The sequence below is a fragment of the Ischnura elegans genome, chromosome 3 (assembly GCF_921293095.1).
Source record: "Ischnura elegans chromosome 3, ioIscEleg1.1, whole genome shotgun sequence".
NCBI classification, from domain to species: domain Eukaryota; kingdom Metazoa; phylum Arthropoda; class Insecta; order Odonata; family Coenagrionidae; genus Ischnura; species Ischnura elegans.
Window position 1 is genome coordinate 18,035,260 of NC_060248.1, and position 23,376 is coordinate 18,058,635.

The 23,376-nt window shown below is 39.9% G+C and overlaps 1 non-coding gene across 1 annotated transcript; it reads right to left on the minus strand.

Annotated features, from left to right (window-relative positions):
- Positions 1–17,061: 17,061 nt before the first annotated feature.
- Positions 17,062–17,133, minus strand: Trnaa-ggc. Its single transcript has one exon. It is a non-coding gene; the product is annotated as a tRNA-Ala (tRNA).
- Between the last annotated feature and the right edge of the window lie 6,243 nt (positions 17,134–23,376).

The following is a 23,376-nucleotide window of genomic DNA, read 5'->3' on the forward strand; positions in this document are numbered from 1 at the left end:
TTAGCATGCTTCAATTATTTCTGTTCATGTGGTTTTAAGTTCAGAATATACCACTGATATGTATTGCATGCTTTGTATTCTATTACGACGAAATATGATGCTCACGGATTAGGATTGGCATAATTAAAGTAAATCATCGTATATCTGCTCTAACACACCCTGGTTAAATTACCACCAGCTGTCACTGATGGGTGCGTGCACTCAACTTATACGAAGTTAAACTTAAAAGTAAGGTCTCCAACTTTTTTAATTATTGAATATGACATTTATTTGCATAGTAGGAACTCGTAGAAAACCTTGCATGGAAGCACCATGATGTGAAAAAGTTTTACATCTTTATCCACCGATCGCAAAATACTGTTTCTGGTGAGACTGTCGCCTCCTATCAACAATAATCTGAGTGGATTAGGATAGTTTGGTTCAAAATATGAAAGTGGTACGTTACAAAAAAAATAAAGGATCATTTTCGTCCACCTACGACCACCGTCATCCGTCCCTATACGGCACAATAACGCACTGTATTTCGGGAATTAAAAAATCTTACTTACTTACTCCTGGCTATGGCCGCATAAACTCAAGGTGATATTTGAACTCGCCAGCAATTCTACCTGCATGCACTCTTGTCTGTCTTCTGTCATTTCTATATCTGCTTCAAGTCTTCTTAAATCTTTCAATAGTTCGTCTCTCCTCTACCATTGGGTCTAACATCAAAAACCTATCATGCTGGTGTTTTCCCTTCTCAATATGTGGCCCAACCACCTTAAATGATCGTTTTTTATTGTTGCAATCATGTCCAGCTCGCTATAAATCTATTTCAGTTCTCTCTTTTTTCTGATTCTGAAAAAATCTAGTTTTCCGAATATCTAAAAAAATCCAAATTGCGTCATATCATTAGTCAACAAAGAGGTAGTAGTCATGCAGATAAGATCGGTTTGTTTGAGACTTCGCAAAGTCATTGCACGTAATTTTTTTTCATCTTAGCTCTTTTATGTAATAAAAAGCAGAGGGAAGGTGTAGACAGAGGGAGTACTGAGCGAGGAGGATGTTAGATGGATTGGGAGGATGATGACTGACAATGAGAGGATGTTAATAACATTACTAGAATGAAGAATGCTTGTAAGGTGAGGGAGGAAAAGAATAGAATTTATATGAATAGAAAGAAAGAGTCTAGGGCGTATTGTGATTTGAAGAGGGAAATGCAGGATGGGAATGAAGAAGGTAGAAGGGCTGCTGCACGCAAACCTACCTTAATTGGCAGAATACTTTAATGGTAACCCTTTACTTCTGTGCTGTGATCGTCCTGAAATAACCTTATAAAGGAAACTCACCTCTCCTAATATCCAAAGAGATGTATGCGAAATGTATACATCAGTGGCTAATAATTTAGCGCTTTTAAACCAAGAGTTGCAATGCTCTCAACTTACTCCCATGTAATAACCATGCATCGGTAAAAAAATATTTTTACTCTAAGTCTGTAACGTAGAGGGATATAATTTATTAATTAAATTGAAAAATATTACAATCCAAATATCCAAAACACTTTATTTAGCATCTATTGTTGCGATGAATCTTCTTCTGTCAAGGGAAATACTTACCTCAAATTTATGCCAGAATCCGCCTCGGTTACGGCTGACTTGCTGAATGAATTACTCTTTTTGCGGTGGTACACGATTTATTTCCGGCCACGATGGCAGCGAGGTAAAGTCCTTGCCTGGCAAACCGAAGGTCGTGAGTTCGAGTTCCCCCCTATCTGGGGCATGGCTGTTTGTGATCGTCGAACATTGTTATTCGTTGTATTCCCCAGTGGTTAAAGGCCTTCTTTGTGCTTATTTCGGGGCGTTGAAGATTAAAAATGAGGTTTTATTCCCCCGCTCAAACATAGGTGTAACGCTCCTTGCTAATTTAAAGTTTTCGCCCGTGCGGGAAAAAACCTCACGGGTTTAATCCATGGCCAGTTGCTTTTCATACTGTACGATTTAATCCGTACAAAAACATTATTATCAACAGTACTGGAGACATCTTCCGCACGACTGAAACCCTCTGGCGTGAAATTGTGCATTTGTTTACATCGATCACTGAGCAGAAAGACGATACAGTAGCCGTATGGCTCCAGTGACACTGGACGGCTGCAATGCGACTAAAAATCATGCCCTTGTGCTTTGACCGTACAATGTGAAAGGTCTCGTAAACTTCTTTAGTGGGCTAATAGAAAAAGGCTCGTGCAGTTTTTGCCCGTTAGGCGAAAACGTGTTATGTGTCCTACTCCTAATGTCATAACTGATAATTAAAAAAATTACGCCAATTAAACTGAAAGAAACATACATCTTGCCGAAAAATGTAATGGATCTGTTCTCGAAAAAGGAAAACAATGCTTGAGCTCAGATAGTGAAAGTGATAAGGGCTCGTCAGATAGCGAATGAAAAACAGTAAATTTTCATCGCTGAAAGTGCTAATTGCAATATGTTAGTTGGGAAAAGTGTAAATTGAATTGTTTTTGTTTATGTAGGCATTGTTTGTAAAATATTTCTAAGAAATAACGATTTTGTCAGCAGCGCAGTTCGTTAAGAATAATGACGTTGATATATACGTGAGAGATTTAAATCGATACTTTAAATTGAGCATAAGGCATAAGTTAAAATTAACTGTATTTCTTCGAAAGCACACATTATCCGATGTGAGTAATATGCCTATCGAAACTTTTACAGCTAGCAGCAGTCCATACCAAAAACAAAGTCGAAGGGCTACGCACTACAACAATACTATAAAACGACCATTATCAGCAGGCCTTTAAATATGTATGGGAGGTTAGGAAGTGGAGGGCATTGATCATCGAGGGCTCTTGCCTCGAAATTGAGTTTTTTTGTTTACAAAAGAGTCCGTTTCCCTACTTTAAGCACACGATTTAAGTCCATTCTCCTTAGTAGTATATGGAATGCACTCAAAAAAAGAAACATTTCAGTGCACCTCTTGCAGTGCCCAGCGATTGCGCAATAAGAGCCATTCGTAGTAATATTTATTAATTTTTCTTTCTGGTGATTATTTTCTATCACTATTACATCTGTTATCCACATATAAAAGTGAATGAGACCATATTGCATCCACGCACTTGCCGCGTCGCCGTACTCTCCGCCGCCGGAGGCCAGAACCGGAGTCGACCGCACGCTTGAAAAAACGATTTAAAATTCGGGGTTGCAAGTTGGTGCAAGGTTTGACTTTAGATTCACAATATAGAAGCTTCAAAGAACGACATAATATAAGTTGCTTATTGAAAGTCGATGATAATATCTACTTTTTCTCTACGTTTATGTATAAAAAGGGCTGAAAACAGGCTCCGCCATTTTGTTATATATCTATGGTTATTGATGAAACAAAATATATATGTATAAAATAAATAAAATACTCTATGCCTTTTGCATTTGAGATCCTGCTACTTATCTACCCTCTCTACATTTTGCTCACCAACCTAATTCCCTTGAAACAGAAGTGAAACCTTGGAGACCGCATGGGCTCAATGTAGTAACGACCAAAAGGTCCCTCTCATTTTAACGACCAGCTCTCTTCGCGGAAACGTCCCATTTGCTCGCCCACTCCCTCCCATCCACCTCACTCCTTGTCTTCCCGACCACCCACTTCCCTCCCCGCGGTCTCCAACCGCTTCTCCTCATCTCCGAGCCCTCTCAACTGCGATCCCACCGCTCCTCCGTCTCCGAGCAGCGAGCAATTATTTCCCTGTGCCGCCGCTCTCCCCAACTGACGTTTCTCATCGTTGTGCGGTCTCTGCAGGGCGACCGATTTCCTTCCCCTGCTCGCTCGACCATTTCACGGAGAGTGGAAGGAGCGTTTCACGGTCTGGAAATGTAATGGATGCTGCGTGAAAAAACCTCTTGATGCGTGAACGGCGCCTGGAAAATTTCAACCCCGTCTCATTACCATATTAGAAAAGTAAGCCACCGTGTGAAACGTCCGCGGCTAGCGCCCACACTAGGTGTGGAAATTCAATAAGGAGTTTCATCATGCCATGGCGGTAGGAAGGTAATCTATTGTCGCGGGTTTTCGGCATTGTTGAAAATTTCATCGACCGAAGTTTTTAGGGATTTCCTGTAATACTCTATACTATTATTATCGTAGAGTGTATCAATGACTTTGGGTGACGTCTTCTCGGGAATTTTGCTTGTTTAACTCATGCATATTAACAACTTTTCAACGAATAAGTTTTACTTGAACTTATTTATTCATACTGTTAGTGATAAAAGAGGCGTCCAATGTAACGTTATTGATATTTAATTATTTGTGTTCATCACGCCGAAAACAGCAATACGTGGCCTTTACATTGGGGGGCTACAATAAATATCAATGGACTAACACAGACATCCATGCCCTGGTTAGGGGTAATCTACCCAGGCGGTATTTTACCTCGCCGCCACCAAGGCTGACTCGAAAGGTATATATCTTTAATTTAAACGGTGGAAATCCCGATAAGATTTTGCGCCAATAATTTGCCTGTAAATAATTGCATCGTAATTTATCTTCGACTAATTTAATTATTTTGTGGGATTGAAATATTTTGATATTCTATTACTTAAACGCATAAATAATGTTACGAATTTGTAAAGAATGACCTCTATCATATGCTTTTAAAATATATTCTTCTTACAGCTTATTAGTTAATTTAAAACACAATAACAAATTTTTATGATCAAAGGATCTAAAACGTAAAATAGAAAATAAACTACTGTTGACACCTCACCCATAATAATTTATACATCTTTCTGGCGGTTTAGCACCAAAACCTTGTTAAAATAACTTCTGCGCTTAATATTCTTCATTATAATCGCCTGCGCTTCTTAATGGGTCTATAAAAAAATAATTAATAGCCTGGATTTCAACGAATAGGAAGCAAATGAAGGCTATTATCCAGAAAAACAAACTAAAAAAATAACATACAAATGGTTATTCATGGGGAGTTGATCTTTAGTTTTGCTTGCGTGTATTAAGGTGGAAGGAGAGAAAATTGAGCGTAGCGTTGGCAGAAGTATCCTGCAACATAGGCTATACCTTGAACCGTTTATTACTCAGGAGCGTGAACCACGATTCCTTGCGTCCCATGCTTTGCTGCTCCCATGCTCTATTCCGGCTACCACAATCATGTAGAATATATTTGATTTCCATGGATATCTTCTTAGTTATATGTTTACGTCCTAATAAAATAAAATGCAATTGCAACTTTTCACAGTTAGTTTAATGCTTAAAACGCGTTTCGGCTCACGGAGCCATCATCTGTCACAAGACATCACAGTGGACGAGAAAAAATTTATACATTTGAGGAAGAGGTATAGGAGGATTTGTCAATTTTAAGGAAGGGGTGGGAAACAAAATTACAGTGGGGAGAGAGGAAGGGAAAACACAACGAGAAATATAGTATGAAGAAGAAATTATTTTGTCACCATTTTTGATAATATCATTACCGGACAACTGAAATGAAGAAATAAACAGGGTGTTCAAAAATTTAAATTTACTCGAACTCTTAAATATCTCCATCTACTAGCCAGCCTCCAGCCTTCTCGCTCCTCCTAGATCAGGGTGTACCCTATTGACTTATTAAAATCCCGCCACCTCTCCTTCCAAACACTTCCCCGTACAAACCCCTTCCCGAACCTCTTCCATTAATCCCATTAAAAGGAAGCAAAGGGGAAACCTTTCACGTCCACCCCTTGCAACAACAGCAACCCTCTCCCGCCCTCCAATCCCTTTTCCCCATTAGCCGTGCGCACCCTTAATTCTTTCTCCCTTCCAATCGGCTCCCATACCTTTCGACTTTCCTCCCCCACTCTCCGTCTACGCTCACTGCTCTGCTCAAATTCACAAGAGTGAGAAAAAACTCGATCGGATCGTTTCGGTGTGCGGTCGAAAGGTGAGGAATGTGAAATTATCTAACTCAGTGGTTCAACGCGAAGGTGGGCATATCTGAGGCGTCCTAATTACATTACTATATGTGAAGAATGATCGCAGGGTTTCCCGGCGTATAGAATTGTGGAAGGTTACTCGGGATTTCCACCGGGTCAAGTTCTCCAACTCCATCTCGGCCGACGTTTCGATGAACAAGTTGTCCATCGTCATCAGGGCATCATTACTATATGGTTTGGTTTTCATCGTTTTGGTTTTATTATTTTATAGTTTTATCGTGTTTTTATTCTAATAGGTCATTTTTCATTGTTGCTATGCTGGTTATTACGCCTAAAATAAATAAACAGGCATTAGGGCTTTTAACGACAATGGGTGCTTTCCATTCATCGACATACGTCGACACAAGTCGACTTGCGTCGCGGTTTTCGTGTTCCATTCTGTGTGTGTCTCCGACTGTTATGACACAAGTCGACAAACGATTACGCGCAGGAATTGGAGAGTTATAAACAGTTACCGCGAGTCGACACAAGTCGACGCGTGTGTCACATGAATGGAAAGCGCCCAATAGAGTGAACATTGCAATGAATTCGCTGTTGTTATTTAACTCTTTTATTTTAAATACATTATAATAACTCCCATAATAGCCCTTAGATACAAATGAGGGTAGAGCTCACCTTGAACTAAGCCACAGGCGTGTACATTTCATTGGTTTAGTATCAAGGGTGCTATTTCCTTTCCCTGGGTCACCTTGCACTTCGAGCATTTTACTTGGGACTGTTCTGAGCCTTTACCTGGGATTTGAAGCCAGGTCCCTTCGATTGGTAGCCATACACTCTTCTTACTAGGCTTCCACACTCCCCAGTTAATTTATGCAGCTGTTTAATTATCAGAATGTGAGTTTTATCACGGAATCAATTGAAATTTTTTTCACATAAAAACAGCTACAGAAAAAATTGAATTAAGATTTCAAAATCATTCCTTTATCTTCATCGTGCATTTACAAGGATAAATTTGGTACAAGCTACAACCTTAACTTCCTCTTTTAGCCCCCATGTATAATTTCCTTGAAGTTGGGTAACCCTTTCTGTCGATTTCGATCCTTATTGATTTCCTTCCTTGTGTTTCCTCTTCGTTACTAAGCTCTTCGCTCACATCTAAACTATACATTTTTCTCTTAGGTAGAGTTCCTAAGAGTGCTTTTAATAAAAAAAGTGAGCTTTAAATGTTAAAATCAAATATAGTTCCTCCCTTCAGGTCAATTTAAGGACTATAATATTTCTTTAGCACCGAGTGTCTTTTGAAAGCATGCCGAAGAGCTATTGCTGGGAATGTACCTTATTATGTAATAGAGTTCCACCCTAATTGGATCATCATGGTGACAGCAATAGTTAAGTAGAAGGTATCGAATAATTCCTTGCTATGTAATAGAAAGTTTTACATTTAAATATTAACTCGATAATTTTAATAAATTGTGTCGCAGAATTTGAATTCAATGACTTAAGAGAGAATTAGAGGTAAAGATCCTAGAGCCGGTATTTCCAAACTTTTCAGGCCAAGCCAGACTTAAAGCCAGCACACAGCTGCTTGTGGGCAAATCAAACACTTGAGGTCCAAATAAAAAGTATCAAATCACTAGCAATGTTTTTGATTATTGATTAAATATTATTTCTCATATACTTATTTATTATTTATACAAGTTTTGGCTGATCTTGGCGGGATAAACATAATTTTTCTAAACGTTTCGTTTGGATTAAAAAATCTCGTTTAATTATATCAATGATATATCATTGGTAACTAAAAGTCGAATGGTATGAATTTGACAAAAACCATGAGCCCCTATATTTAATTTAGAGACATGATTTACATAAGTTTTAATACCTTAATCGGGAACCGTGAATTGTTCACAATTCGTCCCATAAGCTCTACTGTAAAATTCCTATATTTTTTTCTCTTTTGTTCCTGCTTATATTATTTCTGCAGCCTTTCTAGCGGCTCCCCATCACCACCTCCGTGTTACCGAAACTCGTACATATCCAGCACCATAAGTATCTAGTCCGAGCACCTTTATCTGGAGACCACTAGTTTAGAACAGGCCTTCGGTCGCATTCATACATTCCGAGTTATTATCTCTATAAATGGAAGGATATATCCGAATACAAGATAAGACATAGGCGAATTCGCATTTAACAGATTAGAAAGGTGTAGACAAATTCACAAGTACTTGCGGCAAGTTATAAATAACACGGAAAAGAAAAACTGCAAGAAAGCAAGTGAACTGGAATAGGAGCGGGGAGGGATGGAGGGATGAAATCTATCAATCTTGGTTGTATGTTTCGGTTGAGTGTCCCTGTGGAAAGGGGAGAATCGTGGCATCTTTATTCCCGCCAATGAGTGGGACACCCCTTCGCTCCCCAGAGCAATTGAGGGTGCAATGTCCTCCCCCACCGCCACTACCCTTCGTCCCCATGGAACACACTCAACCACCCCCAAATTACAAACCCCCTTCCCACCCTCCCTCACTGCCTTCAGCCTCGGAGCACGTGGAACGACCACGTCTGCATCGGCGATGCCACGACAGCAAGACCGACACCACCACCAAACCCTTTTCTCTTGAAAAAATAAAGGGAGGCAGGGGAGATCCGCTCTTCTGCTGGAGGCGAACTCATTCCAGGTACCCTGAATGGGAACTCTCCCCAAACACCTTAGGGAAGGATTAGAGTTAAGTAACCCAAGGAACGCTAATTATCGCATTCATACACTCCGGGGTTGCTTTTTAATGGCAAGTATAACTAGCATGCACTCTAATGACTGCCGAAGCATTGTGATTACTTCAGATGAAATAGTCAACATGCAATGATACTCTGAATGACGAAGTGCTGGATATGGTGGGTTAAGAGGGGCAGCTTCAAGATGAGTTATGGAAGAGAGTAAAAGTATGAATCGAGCGAGTACTTAGAGGGGAAGTGATGTTGAAAACAGTGTTGGAGGGTAGGATAAACAGTGTAGAGGGTTGTGGGTAAACGAGGGAGAGGAAGGAAGGGAATAGGATTTTTAGATATAATGAAAGGCAGAAGGTCTTATTGTGCATTAAAGAGGGAAGTGCATGATGGAAGGGGAGGCTCACGGAATTCTGCTTAAGCACTCTATGGAAACCTGCCTTTATCTTTAGAATACTTTTAACAATGCAATAGGAGGAACGCAAAGAAGTCAGTATCGAAATACTCATGCACGAACTGCACGTTCTCCCACCTAAAGCATTTATTTTTTCATTTCACTTCGTAATTATTTTTCTATTCGTAGACTGTTATTTGAATAATTTTTCAGTATATATACACTGCATTCGAGTGTTTAACATCTTTGTTCTTTTTAGTGATTACAGTTATGTCAACAGTTTAGGAAGCGCCTTCAGGTCGAAAAGCTTTCGCTGAGAATCCGCCTTATCATGTAATTGAGTTTCCTTAACTTATTGGATAGGCATTGTGATGACCGTAGGTTTTTAGAATGTATCGAATAATTAGTTACGATATTGAAACTTTTCAATGTAAAAAATAACTCGATAATTTATATCAATAGTGTCGCAGAAATTTTTGATTCACATTGTTTCGTTGACTGCAGTTCTTCTTGTTTTTTTTAGTATGTAATAGCCGACTATATACATAATGGATAATTCTATAGTACAATGACGCATAAATACACTAATTTACTGCAAAAATGATCTTCATCTGACAAATTAAATGTAAATCTTTAATCATAAACAGCTCCTGTGATGTATCTAATCGATACCCCCACTGCATAAACGCTCAACAATCGCCCACAGAATCAAATCCGCTCATTTATTACTATAAGGGCTATATGGATGAACGGATTTGATTCGGTGGGCGATTTTTGAGCGTTTATGCAGTGGAGGTATCGTAATAGAGGGTACATAAAATTTCTTTATGACTAAGTCATAAAATTGTTCTCAAAAAGTATTGATATGAAATCAATAGTCAAAAAAATGCTAGTGATATGATAGTTTTAATCTGGACCTCGAGTGTTTCATCTTCTCACAAGCACCGGTGAGATAGTTGATGTGACCCTTGGTTTGAGCGGTGCGGAGACCCAGGCTATATCATATTTACTTCAAACTCTCTCTTAAGTTATTTGATGGAGAGTTCTCATTTGGATTATCTCGAATAGAAAAAAGTAGTCCCTTCCTTAATATCGACGGAAGGATGATAATATCTCTTTTCCGTGTCGAGCGCCTTTTGAAAGCACGTTCACCGCACGATATCCTACGTGAAAACCTCTCTCGAACCCAGCCCGTGGGGGTGAGCTTGGTTGCAGATGGCTCAAACGCCACTCAGAATGCCATCTGTCTCGAATTAATCGGGGTCGCGGAGGACCTTATGGTTGAGGCGAGGCATCATCGTGTCCCCAACCCACCGCGAACGATCGCCGGGAGGAGGAGGGCGTTTGAGGCGCCGGATATATATGTAGGTACGGGGATACGCGTGAGGAGGGCGAGGGTGGTGGAGGCAAAGACGGAGTGGAAGGAGGGGGAGGCGACGCCTGGGGAATTGGGGTTTTAGCATGATCGTCGCATGTCCCTGCGCTTGTAAGCTCCTTGCCCCGTGCACGACTCGGAGGACGTGGGGATAGCAAAGGGAGTGGCAAGAGGGGGTGGGAGGGAAACGGGGGGGATGAGTGGATGAGACCAGAAGGGGTTTATGGCACGTTAGGGGTCGGCAGGGTCGGGTGTATGTGTGCTTCGTGCGGTACCTACCGGTTGAGGGGAAGAGAACGTGTGGGGGGAATGGATGTATCAAGGAGTTACCTTCTATCCCCACCTTACCCTCTCACTGGCACACAGTGGATTAGAAGGAATACCTGTGGTATGACGCTTATCCACCGCTCCCGCCTTTGGCGTTTTCCTCAATCTTCTCGGTTTTATCGTTTTGACCCATTCCCGCCCAGAAAACTTACTGCTTGCGATTGCGATGGTATTTAGGTGCGTTCCTCTCACGGTCGTCCTTATTAATCCAGTGAAGTATTTTGGTATAACACCAACTTGTATCTACAGAATGATCCGTGGCCGTATAGCTACACTGAGTGCTTACGATGCCGGAGTCTAACATTGTTCAATTCCTACGTAACCTACGAATTTGAAGATCACCTTTGGTGACCTTGTTAGATAGGATGAATCTTCAGGGCAAGCTAATGTTTTGTTAAGATAAAGTTAAAATAATAAATTAAATTCCATTTCCTGCTTTCATTTATGATATTTGCAAGAAATTTACTTACAGTTGGCGTCTATATTGAATTTCCGTTTTACACCCGTATCTTTCAAACCTTATTTCGATCCGCTTCAAAAATTAACTAATAGGTGGTTAAGCTATAGCAAAATTTAAGAGCGAAGGGCCTAGCAGGTTAAGATGGTGAAAAGTGCCCCCAGATGTTTAGAAAAATAAAAAATATACACATAAAGGGCATCAAAAATTGTGTGTTCCCCCAAAGTTTCACGCAATTTAAATTTACCCCAAAAACAATTGAGAGGCAAATTATCGTTTTTTAACCATATCTCCAGTTTTTATTTTTGTAAAAATTTTTTCTTGATTTTAAATGTATATGCTGCATACGTACATAGATGCAAATGGCGAAATAGTTACTCGTATTTTTAACCGTGTTTTACAAATTTTAAAAATCTAAAAAAAATATATGATTTCTCTTTGATGCAGGGGCACAGCAATTATATTTTTCCTAAAATTTATAATTTAATTTTTAAAATTTCAGATTTGAGTAAAATTTTAGTTTTCCGTTAAAATATTTGAAACTATTAGGATGGTAAAACGTAATACTATATACACATTTTAAAATCAAGAAAACGTTTTTACAACAATATAAACTGGAGATATAGTTAAAAAACGAAAAATCGTGTTACAATTTTTTTGGGTAAATTTAAATTGCTGAGGCCTGAAACTTGGGGGAAACACAAATTTTCTATCTCTAGTAGATGCGTTAGACGAGCAGTGCGAGGAGTATGGGATGAGGATTAATCACAAGAAGATTAAGGTAATGCGGTTTTGTAAAGTATCGCGAGCGAGGAAAGAGAGACTCAAGATAAAAGTAGGTGGCACACGATCATGGAAAAACTTGAACAGGTAGAGCAGTTTTACTATTTGGGCAGCACATAAGAGGTAAACGGACACAGTAGCAAGGACATCAGGAAGCGAATTGCACTAGCAAAGGAGGCGTTCATGAACAGGAAGGAGCTTCTGAGAGGATCGTTATGTAAGAGTTTAAAGAAAAGGTTAGTGAAGAGTTTGATCTGGAGTGTAGCGGTACGGAAACGTGGACAATGAGGAAAGAAGACGAGAGAAGATTGGAGGCATTCGAGATGTGGGTATAGATAAGAATAGAGAGGGCAAAATGGACGGAGAGGAAAAGGAACTACGAAGTGCTGGATATGGTTGGCGCGGAGAGGTAGCTTTTAGATGAGATATGGAGGAGACATAAGGTAAGGATGGAGGGAGTACTTAGCGGGGGGGGTGTTGAAAATGGTGATATAGGGTAGAATGTTAGGGAAACGAGGTAGGGGAAGGAAAAGAATAGGATTTTTAGATAGATTGCAAGGGAGTAGGCCTTACAGTGAATTAAAAAAGGCTGTGCTGGAAGGAAAGATCACTTCTTGAATATTCCATGGAAACCTACCTTAATCGGTAGAATACTATAATAATAATAATAATAATAATTTAAGTGTATATTTTTTTATTTTTCAAAATATCTGGGGGCACATTTCACCATCTCAACCTGCTTGACCCTTTGCGGCAATTCGACAGCAAAAAGGAATGCGTATTTCTTCAAGAGCCTCATATGTTCAGAATGGTACAATGTAGCCGTATGGTTACGGTGGGTGGCAATAGGTTAATTATTTGCAGGCGAGGCTTTATATGAAGCACACTTCTGTTTTTTAACGTCAGCTTCCGCAAATGATATCAAAGTATAGCTAACTTCCGTGTTAACCTGAGGACCGAAGTGTCTCTATTCTCCTCGGGGTAGCAAAAGGCGAGAAAAATTGAGTGCCTTTTTCGCACATTGATTTTAGTTTGTAGGCATCAGGATCAAATTAAGGAGAGTGAAAAATTCTATGAGAGGTGATGATATTATCGTTGTTCAAAGGAAGGGTTTTTACCCAATCCAATTATACGTGGAAAACTTTGGTTGAAGTCTTTCTGTAGGAAAATTTCATTTCTCTTAATATTAATTTATTTTTTTTTGTAGAAATTGTGGACTAATCAAACCATCCTTCTCATTCCTGCGTATGCGTACACAATATCAAAGTTCCTTAGGTATATTTATATCTGGAAAAATGCCGTCTTCATATCGTGTGCCAGATAAAATGCGAGAGTGAGATGCAACTTGCGTAGTCTCTTCTCTCTTCAGATATGACCTCATTTCCACCGTAGGATACCAAATTATCCGGTCAAAAGTTAAATTTTGCTTCTTTTCGAATTGCAGGCCACATTTTGCGATATGTAGGTTTTTGATTTTCGAAAAAAGTATATTTTTCTATGCCTCTTAAAAATTATCTTCACGTAAGAGTCTAAAGGAATGGCTTTTGAAGAGTTTGATCCGCAGTGTAGCGCTTTACGGTGCGGAAACATGTATACTTGGGAAGGAGAATGAGAGGCATTCGAGATTTGGGTGTGGAGAAAAATAACGAAGGTGAAGAGGACGGAAATGGAGAGGAACTATGAAGTGCTAGACATGGTGGGTGAGGATAGAGGGCTTCCAGATGAGATATGGAGGATACAAGGGATGGATGGAGTGAGTTGTGAGCCGGAAGTGAACGTTAGAGTGGAGTGTTAGAAACAAGCACGGACGGAAGAATGTTGGTTAAACGAGGGAGAGGATAGAAGAGAAAAGGATTTTTAGGTAGAATGATGGGGAGCTGGCCTTATTGTGAACTTGAGAGGGAAGTACATATATGGAGGGTAGACTACCAGAATACTTCCTAAATACTCCGTGGAAACCTACCTTTATCGTTAGAATACTTTAACAACCCCTATAGGGAGGGGTGGGGAAGAATATCAGCAAGTAGCTACTGTTCTCGTACCCTCGCACTGCCACAGGGTAAGGAAGGGATATGTTTGGCGTGACGGCACCAACCCCTCCTCCCTCAAAGCGTTTCCCCCAATCTCCCGAGGGCATACCCCTAACCCTTTCCTCCCCCCCTCTCGATTCTTGCCCTCCTGATTAAGTTGAGAGGTCACTCTTCTCCGATTTCCTTCGCCCCTTAAACCCCCCCCTCCCTCTTACGCCCCCTCGAGTCCCTCGTACAGATTCACTCTGGCAAATTAATGAGCCCAACCCTCCCCCCCCCACTATATCGACGTGCTCTCCGGACTCTCCTGCGGGAAATTAAATGCGTCCATATGCATGATTGCTGGAGACTCCACCTGCGTCTTTCTTTTCCCCTTTCTTTCGTCACTGCCTTTTTTCCAGCACCGTTATCTTGAGTGTAGTTGGGAATCCAAGCTTTATCATCCACAGTCTATTTAGACAGAATCATTCTTAGGATTTACCTCCATTTTATAAATTTGTTGGGCCCAGCGCGGTGTTTTTATGTGTGGTTGGGTATGGTAGAATCTTTATCATCCGCAGTCTATTTTAGAATTATTTTTAGAATTTGGCTTCTTTATGTCAATTTGCAGGACCATTTGGCCTGTTATAATTTGGCTCCCCAAATTACATCCAGCATTTATTATTATAAAGGAGTGTATATATTAATTAATTACGAAAGAAATTCCTTCACGGAATGCTTTCAGTGTTTCAACACCTTTAAGCCTGAAAGTACTTAAAATTATCCCAATCCAGGGTATAGCCTTATTTTTTTTAGTTTTATCGTGCAATAATAAATAAAATTTATCTTTATCAAAAGCCAAATTTTCTAAAAATTTACCATCTGAACTATAGTCTTTGCCAAAAATATTAATATATTTTCAAATAAATTATATTAAGTTAAAAGTCTCATTGAATAAGTAGCCATTAAGTGTTGCTGAGTAATAAATCAATCTCTGAAAGCTTTATCTCAATAGTAAACCAAAGAGCTTACTAAAATATTGACTACATAATACGATTCTCAATCTCGAGCCTCATTCTCAATCATGACAAAATTTTCTCAAGCCATGGCTAACTTTCCCTCGCTGTAAAGAGTATCATTTTGCGTAATTTAATATGCTTAAAGTTTTACATTCTTTAGTAAATTTTTCCGTTAACTTCTTTCCCTCATTTTATTAAAATTTTAATAGAGTAAATGTTTGTGTTTCTCGAGAAGATTATCGTTAGATGGTTTATTTCCCATCTAAAAAAACTAAATATTGCTGTTTACTTCAAGCCTGCTGCGTGAAAGGCGATGAAATTAATAATGATTGGCATGAGAAAAAATTCCCCTGCAACAGAACTGGAACCACGGAACCTTAGCTTTCCGAGCCACAGCGCATACTACTCTGCTATCCAATTTTTTAAATCTAACATCTAGCACCTTTGAACCATGGTAAAATCACCGTGGACATTAAAGAAACTGGATAGCGTGGTGAACTGCCCAGTGGCCGGGAAAGCTTAACGTCCGTGGTTCGATTCCCGGTCCGAGGTAATTTTTTCTCGTGGAAATTAAAGAGAAACGTATATATTGGCTGGGTGTTATTATTAAGCATCGCGATCCTTGATATTGTATACCGCCCTATGCTAGTTTTCCCATCCTCACTCTCACCGCAGTTTAGATTACCCGTGTTTTGAGGGGATGAAGAGTGGTGGGGTGGGGATGATCGGGTGGTCGAGGGATGGCCAGTGGCGGCCTTTCACACGGCCCCGCCCCCTTTTGCATGCGTTTATCGCCGAGTGAGTGTATCCGGGCGGAGGAGTGTGCGCCATAAAACTCGGAAAGGGATGATTCGACGACGGTGAGCGCTCGGAGAGGTTGTTAATCAAGGGTTGAGAGGAAGGAGAACTCCTATCTTCCATTTTATTCGCCCCCGTGGGAAAAGGGTCGCTCCACAAAACTGCGCGCATTTCCATGTACCCCCTTGAACGAGTCTCAATTCATTATCTAGCGATCGAGGAGTACATCGATAGCCTCTCTTTTAGTGGAAAGTCCCTGTATTTCCTTTGTTTAAGCATTGCTATCAATTTCGGTAGGTTAGCAAAGATCGTTTTGCTAGTTTGCGCGGCCTCTAACCCCTCCCAACTTAGACAAATTGCATCATAATTTAATTGATTTAATTAAATTTATAGACATAACCCTGAAAACAGCACTATAAGGCCTTTATATCTTGGGTCTTTGACATGTGACAATGGTCTATCTCAAACATCGATGCCGGATAGGGACAATCAAACCTTCCAAGCGACCTTCAGTTCGACAGACAAGGATTTGTACTCTGCCGCCAGATAGGCCGGCACTAACACTTATCCTCCCAGGAAACTCTCTGCTTTCGATTGTAAAGATATTTACGTAAGTAGCTCCTATGATCGTCCTTAGTAATCCAGTGAAATATTTTGGTTGTAAAACGACTTGTTTCTTGAGAATGATCCGTAGTCATACAGCTAAACTGGGTGGTAACGAGGTCAGAATTTATTTTATTTATTTCCATACCATCGAGAACAGCTCTATACGACCTTTTACACCGGGGGTTTTAACATGTTAATAATTTAACGTACAAAAATAACCAAACCCGGGCAACTTACCTAGGCGGGACTCGAACCCGCGACCTCTTGTTTGGCAGGTGAGGAGTGTACCCCGCCGCCGGAATGTAATGTTATTCAATTTGTACGAGTGACCTTGATAGGAATGATGAATCTTCAGCACAACCATATTTTTGGAAGAAAGTAAGTTAAAATAATCTATAAAATGTAATTCCCTGTCTACCTTTTTGATGCTTACATGTAATTTGAAGGCAGTGGGATTCCATATTGAATTTCCGTGTGGCGCCCGTCTCTTTTGGTCAGTGGGGTTGTATCGACCGGCTTCAAAAGTACACTAATAGATGGATTGAGTAATTGAAAGCTTCAACAACATACTTATGACAAAGCACTGAAGGAACAAGTGACTTTGTACGCAGTCACGCGCACGGGTGCAAAGTTAAATACACCAAAGGATGAAGTTCGCCATGAAAAAATATTTGACTTAGCCGGGATTCGAACCCGGATCTCCCGATTGCCGGTCAGGCGTGCTACCAGTTACACCACCAAGCCATCTATAGCCTCTATGGTTAACATAGAAAAGGGCAGTTCTATATCTGTAGCCTCACTATCACTCCGTCATTCAACCCTAAGGTTGGTTTCGTTATTTAAGGGTAGAGCTCACCCCAAACTAGGCCTCAGGCATGTGAAATTCACACATTCAGAAAAGGGCAGCCGGTTCCTTTCCAGGCTTCACCTGGGATTTGAACCCGGGACCCCTTCGACCCAGAAGGATATCACGCTCTCCATTTCTGCCGCCATCCTGTAAAATTATTGCGTTATAAGATCAATTTTAAGCATTCCTTTAGGCAACCTATAGGAGCTACACCTCAAAATGAATGGAAACATGCTTGTGTGACACAAGATTTTAAGGGGAAATCACCTTCGCTTCACCGCTCTTTTTTTTTGTAAATGTTAGCTGCGTTTTCTCTATGTTTACTGAAAATTCAGTTATGAAGGCTCAGGTTTTTAACATGCAATGCATCACGAAAAAGAGCCGGGCGAGCGGGGTAGATGCGTTCAATTTGAAGGGGGCTCAAAATACCTTGCTTACAAGCGCCGCTGCTGGCCATCACAACTTCCCTTTTTGTCGCATAATTTTGACGCTGATGCACTTAATATTTCCAGTGCATATTTAGAAGCATATGACTTTAAATTATAATCACCACGCGTTGTGAATATTTTTTTCCGGGTTGATTTTAAGAAACAGTCATCTATTAGACATTTACTTTTATTTAAAAAAAATTCATCCATTTGTAGCTCCAAAAAATTGAGATATCACGTGATAGCTGCATATTAAGATTCAAAATTCTTTTATGAATACAGTAAGTATGCATTTCTGCATTCATGAATATGGTGCAACAGTTGGGAACGGATGCTCCGAATTTTTCTCCAGCGTTTCGATCTACATCTACATAATACCCTGCGAGCTAACCTCTAGGGTGTTTGGCGGGGGGTGATCAATCACCAACATGCAGCATGCAATTGGACTCCCACATGCACACCACACGGTCCAAAAAACGTCACGCTTACTAACAAATTATACTACCATATGCTATTAGAAATAATAATAAAATTAAGAAACATGCATTAAGTTTTACATAGGTTAGTAGGCTACACTACAAGTCATGCTATCTATTTATGAGTTCCATCGCTGCCGTTATAATCTCTTATTGATCGTGGAAAAAAATACATTCTGAACCCGTCTGTTCTACAATCTATCTCTCTTATTTTATTTATATGATCTGATCTTCCGTAGTATGTTGGCGTCCGTAATATATGGTTAACTTCGTTAGAAAATGCACTGCTCCTGAATTTATCTAAAAGTTTTAGTCTATTTTTCAATCTAAGGTCCGACAGAGATTCCCATCCGAGTTTATCTAAGAGGTCAGTTACATGGCGTTAGTGAAAACAAAACTAAATAAGTTGTCTCCTGTAATCTAAATAATGTTTTCTTATCTTAATACGTTTACTAAATTTATGAAAATTAATAATGAATTTTTTCATACAATAATGGAGGGACGATTTTTGCCATTAGTTTCCGAGGGTTACGCTTTCCGCCGCGGCAGTGCAAACCCCAAAGCATTGGGAACGGCAATTAGCCAGCGCTAGGCCCCTAACCGATTTTCTTACACGTCCGCTGGCTGCGAAAGGGCTGAGTGAGTACAATATGGCCCTCTGAAATTGTTCGTGCGCAACTCGGCTCGTGGCATTCGTCATCGATGAGAGGCTTTCCGCAGGCGATTGGTGACATCAAGCGTTTTCGACGAAAGTCGAGTGCGGCACGGTCGGGGCCATATCAGTTGGGGACGATTAGTGGATCGCGTGCGTCGCGGCGTGCGCGGGCCATCTTGCTGTTCACGCTCAGGCTCACGATTTCGTGTTCAAATTTCACCCCAGCAAATCGAAAAAGAATTGACTCACATCGGGAAAGCGTCTGGAATATCCTTCGTTGCCAACTCCTGAACTGTATTTCAAGTTATGACGTGAACAAATAGATTTTGTTGCTATGGCAAATTTTCGGTGCTTTTCATCATGTTGAATGAATCGATTTAATCACAAATAACAATGCTTTTTTGCGAGTTCCGCCACTTGCTATTGGTACCTTTGTATTTATTTTTTAAGAATACGACGGGCTTGGTAGTAAGAAACCTTCAGAGAGTCATATGCCAGTGATTTTCGTTTAAGGCAAATTATGTTTTTAATCTTGTGGAAATCATACTGTATCATTGGGATTCTGATTTAATTTTTTTCAAAATTTCTAGTATTGTCAACATATGTAGGTTTATATTATGGGTGAGTAAATGGAAATGGCAGTGAATAACTTGACATCAGCAGAAGATATTCTGAATTTAGATACAAATTTGCATATAAAATAGTGGTTTTGACATTATCTGTTACTGTAACTTTTTTGAGTTCTTTATCAAGCTTAAGCCAAGCTGAGATAATTTTTTTTTCTTAACAGCCTGCTACGTAATTTTATTTGGAGTATTTAAGAATAATTCTTTCAGTCTCACCTCCCTGTATGGTCTTACCTCTTAAATTCATGATAAAGCTAATTCCTCTTCATTCTATCTAAAAATTCTATTATCTTCCTTCCTCCCCCTCGTGTACCCAAAATTCGAATAATAAACACTGTTTTTAGCATACACTCCCCGCTAAGTACTCCCTCCATCCTTACCTTCTGTCTCCTTCGTGACTCATCTGGAAGCCCTCTATCCTCACCCACCATGTCCAGCACTTCATCGTTCTTCCTCCTCTTCGTCCACTTCACTTTCTCCAATTATCTCCAGATCCACATATCAAACTGTTACTGGCTTAAATGGGTTGGACTAAAGTTTTCTATCTAAAGTAAAGCTAACAGTTGTGAAAACGATGGTTGAATGTTATTATGAGTTCACAGCAAGCACAGCAGATGAACACCGGAGAAAATTTCTGCTAAGAATCATAGTTTTATTGCAACCTTCATATGGATGATATTTGCAGTTTATTTCTGGTCAAAATGTGTTTTCATTAAAAACTGCCTAAGTCTTTACCACTAGTTTATCTCTATTTTTTATGCTAATTCGCATAATATCCTTGCATTGAGCTTCAAAATCAATGGTAGTTACAGTGACGTAACTATGGAGGGGGATGAAAGGGATAGATCGCCCTTAAAAATCTCAGAGATAAAATTAAAAAGAATTACTAATGTTTTCCATGTTTTGATGATTTCCCGCGGAATGACGGTTCAAACCCAAATTTTAAGTACCAAAATGATAGAAAATGTATTTCCAGGCATGTTATTTTTCATACATTTTCCCGGAGTGCCTGGGGATGTTGCCTCCCCCCCCCCCCCCTCAGGGGTCCCCATTACCATCCAAAGATTATTCTTAGTTACGCCACTGGGTAGTTATATTTTTTTAAGAGAAATATTTGACGAAATTTAGTTGAAAGAAAACATTAAAAAACTTGGGACACTAATTTACATATATATTTAAAGAAACTTAAAATATTTGAACCATTATTGGTAATTGTATTGTGACAAAATTGGATGAGTGGATGTGGGTAAACGGTAAGAATAAGATTTGGGCGATCATTACGTCAAACAGTCTTCGTAAGGTGATGTATAAGGGACACCGTAAAACGCCAGATGTCTCACCAGTCAAATGAAGAAGGCCGGGGGACCACATTATGGGTGCCCTTGGGGAAGATGGGACGCAGCTACTCTTTGCTTTTACTGCTATGGATTTGGAGGTCGATATTGGTTTGAGAGGATCATACTGATATCAAAAACTGTGAGACTGTAGTAGAGCAATCACCTTTTTCAGAGTTGTTGAGGATAGATAGAAGAAAAATATTTTATCATTAATGAGCACCTGACGGGAAAATGATGCCAAATAAAAATCATAAAAAGAATTCGAGCAAACAGTTTTTACAATTAATTTGATAGTTAAAAGCAAAAAAAGGATAGTTAGGCTTTAAGATTCCAAAGAAGGCTTTTAGGTAAAAAATGGATGCAACTTTAAAGTACATTATAATCAGCCACTTTCTTGTTTTGTAGCTGATGTAAGAGGCATCAAGGCTTCATTCATGAAAAATCAATTAAGTAGACGGAAAAGATTGCTATAAATTGTTACTATTTATAAATTACCCGTATAAAATAAATATGGCCAATCATACCATTCGATTTATTTGTATAGCTGTCTATTTTACTTGACAACAATCAGGAAAATCACAACGATTAACTGAATTTGGGAAATATTTTTTCTCATGCAAGATAATCTTTCTCGCGGAATATGAATGCGATAAACGGTCATTTTTTCGCCATTGCTGGAGTTGTCCCTCCGAAGGAATGGAAAAAATGATCGTGTGATTCAAGATATATTAATTGAGAGTATGATTATCTCATTATTATTTTTTTCCATAGCATTTTTGTTGGTTTTAGGCGAGGTACGGGTATCACCAAGCACTCTCGTCTTTTTACTCTGTGTTGAAAAATTTTCTGATAGTCCGACATGTATTTAAAATTGTTGCCTTTTGTTTTGTTTTTTTGCAGTTCAAGTTTTTTGGCACTCCAATTGTTTTAAGACCTTGATGGATTGAATGAGGCACTACTCCTGTGGCAGAGATAATTATTGGTATTATGTGTACTTTATCTGATTTCCATAATCTCTTAATTTCATCTTTAAGTTCTTCATACTTTTCCATTTTGTGTAGGCTGTCATGATGTTATGCGAATTAGGTACAGCAATGTCTATCAATGTCAAGTACGTTTCATTGTGAATTTTATCTATTTTATATTATTATTATTATCTTATAATGAGTAGTAGATTTATCTTTCAGGGCGACACGGAGAATATCGCATTGGCATCCCGCAATAAATTCCAGGTCCCTCAGAAACGATTAATCAAGAGAGATACTTTGCCAACCGGATAGGTATTCCTTTTTTCCACCAATGGTATAAGAATTTTATAAATGCTGGGTTGCGCTTCGTTATAGCATTTCCTTTCTATCTGTTAACGGCTGGTGTCCTGACACCCCCTGCCACAGACCTACTGAGGCGGCTTGCGGGATAATATGTAAATGTAACCCAATGTGAGCGGATATTTCACGCCATTTTGCTGCCAGTCCACTAGTTCTACTTATTTGCCAGGAATATGACCAACGGATTGCATGCGCTTTCCGTGGTTTGCAAAGGGGACACCAAGCGGTCGATTTAGTTAGCGCTCAGCGGCGCTGCGAACAGTAGTAGCATCAGCAGCCGGGAGGAGGAGGTGGGGGAAATGAGTTTGCCGAGATGAGACACTGTTTCCCAAAGGGTTAGCAGCCTCGCCAATCCCTTCCCCCTTCCCTTTTCGCGGTTCCCCCCTCCTCCCATACGCTTTAACCCCTTCTCCGACCCCCACCCCCTCCCATCTGCCATCCCTTAAATCCAAATCCAAGCCCTTTAGCTCAGCAGAACACACAAGAGGAGACTCCGGGGCGAGAAAACCCTATTCCGTTTGCCCGCAAAGCAGACCTCTCTCTCTCTCTCGAGTAAATTAAGCAGTAAATCAATCACTGCTGTTGGGCGAATCCGAAGCAGGGAAAAAGGATTCGTTCCTTACTCGCTCCCCCAATCCCATCCCTCTTTAGTCTTGTCTCTTCCCTCTCTTTCCTCCTTCGTCTATCTGCTCATTTGAAATGGACCTAGAGTAGAATTGGAGTGGACAGATGAAGAATTGCTCCTCCTGAAGAAGTCTGTCCAGGAAAATATAGTAAAGTGTAGTGATTATTGTCGTGCTAAAAGAGTATGTAAAGATGAAGAAAAAATATACCGGAAAGAAAATTAGTTGACTTTATGGTAAATGCAAATTATATATCCGAACTTACTCAAAGCTTACGGCAAAGGTACATGAATGTCTGCAACAATCGGCACTTTATAGGTACCACCGACGACTACAGACATAATAAACAAAACACCAGCAAACATTTTGCCCCATTCAATGGCAGGCAAGGAGGTGCAACACAAGCATCCTGGCGTCAAAACTGGCATATCATGTAATGAGTACTATCAGCAGTAGAGGTGGATGCGGGGAACTTTTTGAGAAAGGTCGTCCTGAGAGAATACGCAGTGTACAATGCATATTTTTGGAGTATATAAATCCCTTCTTTCCTTCTTTTTCTATGTGCTCATTTGAAATTTACTTAAAAGAGAATTGTAGTGGACAGATTAGAAATCCCTCCTGCAGAAAAATATCTGACTTGGAATTTACATTAAAAGCAGTGGCGTAG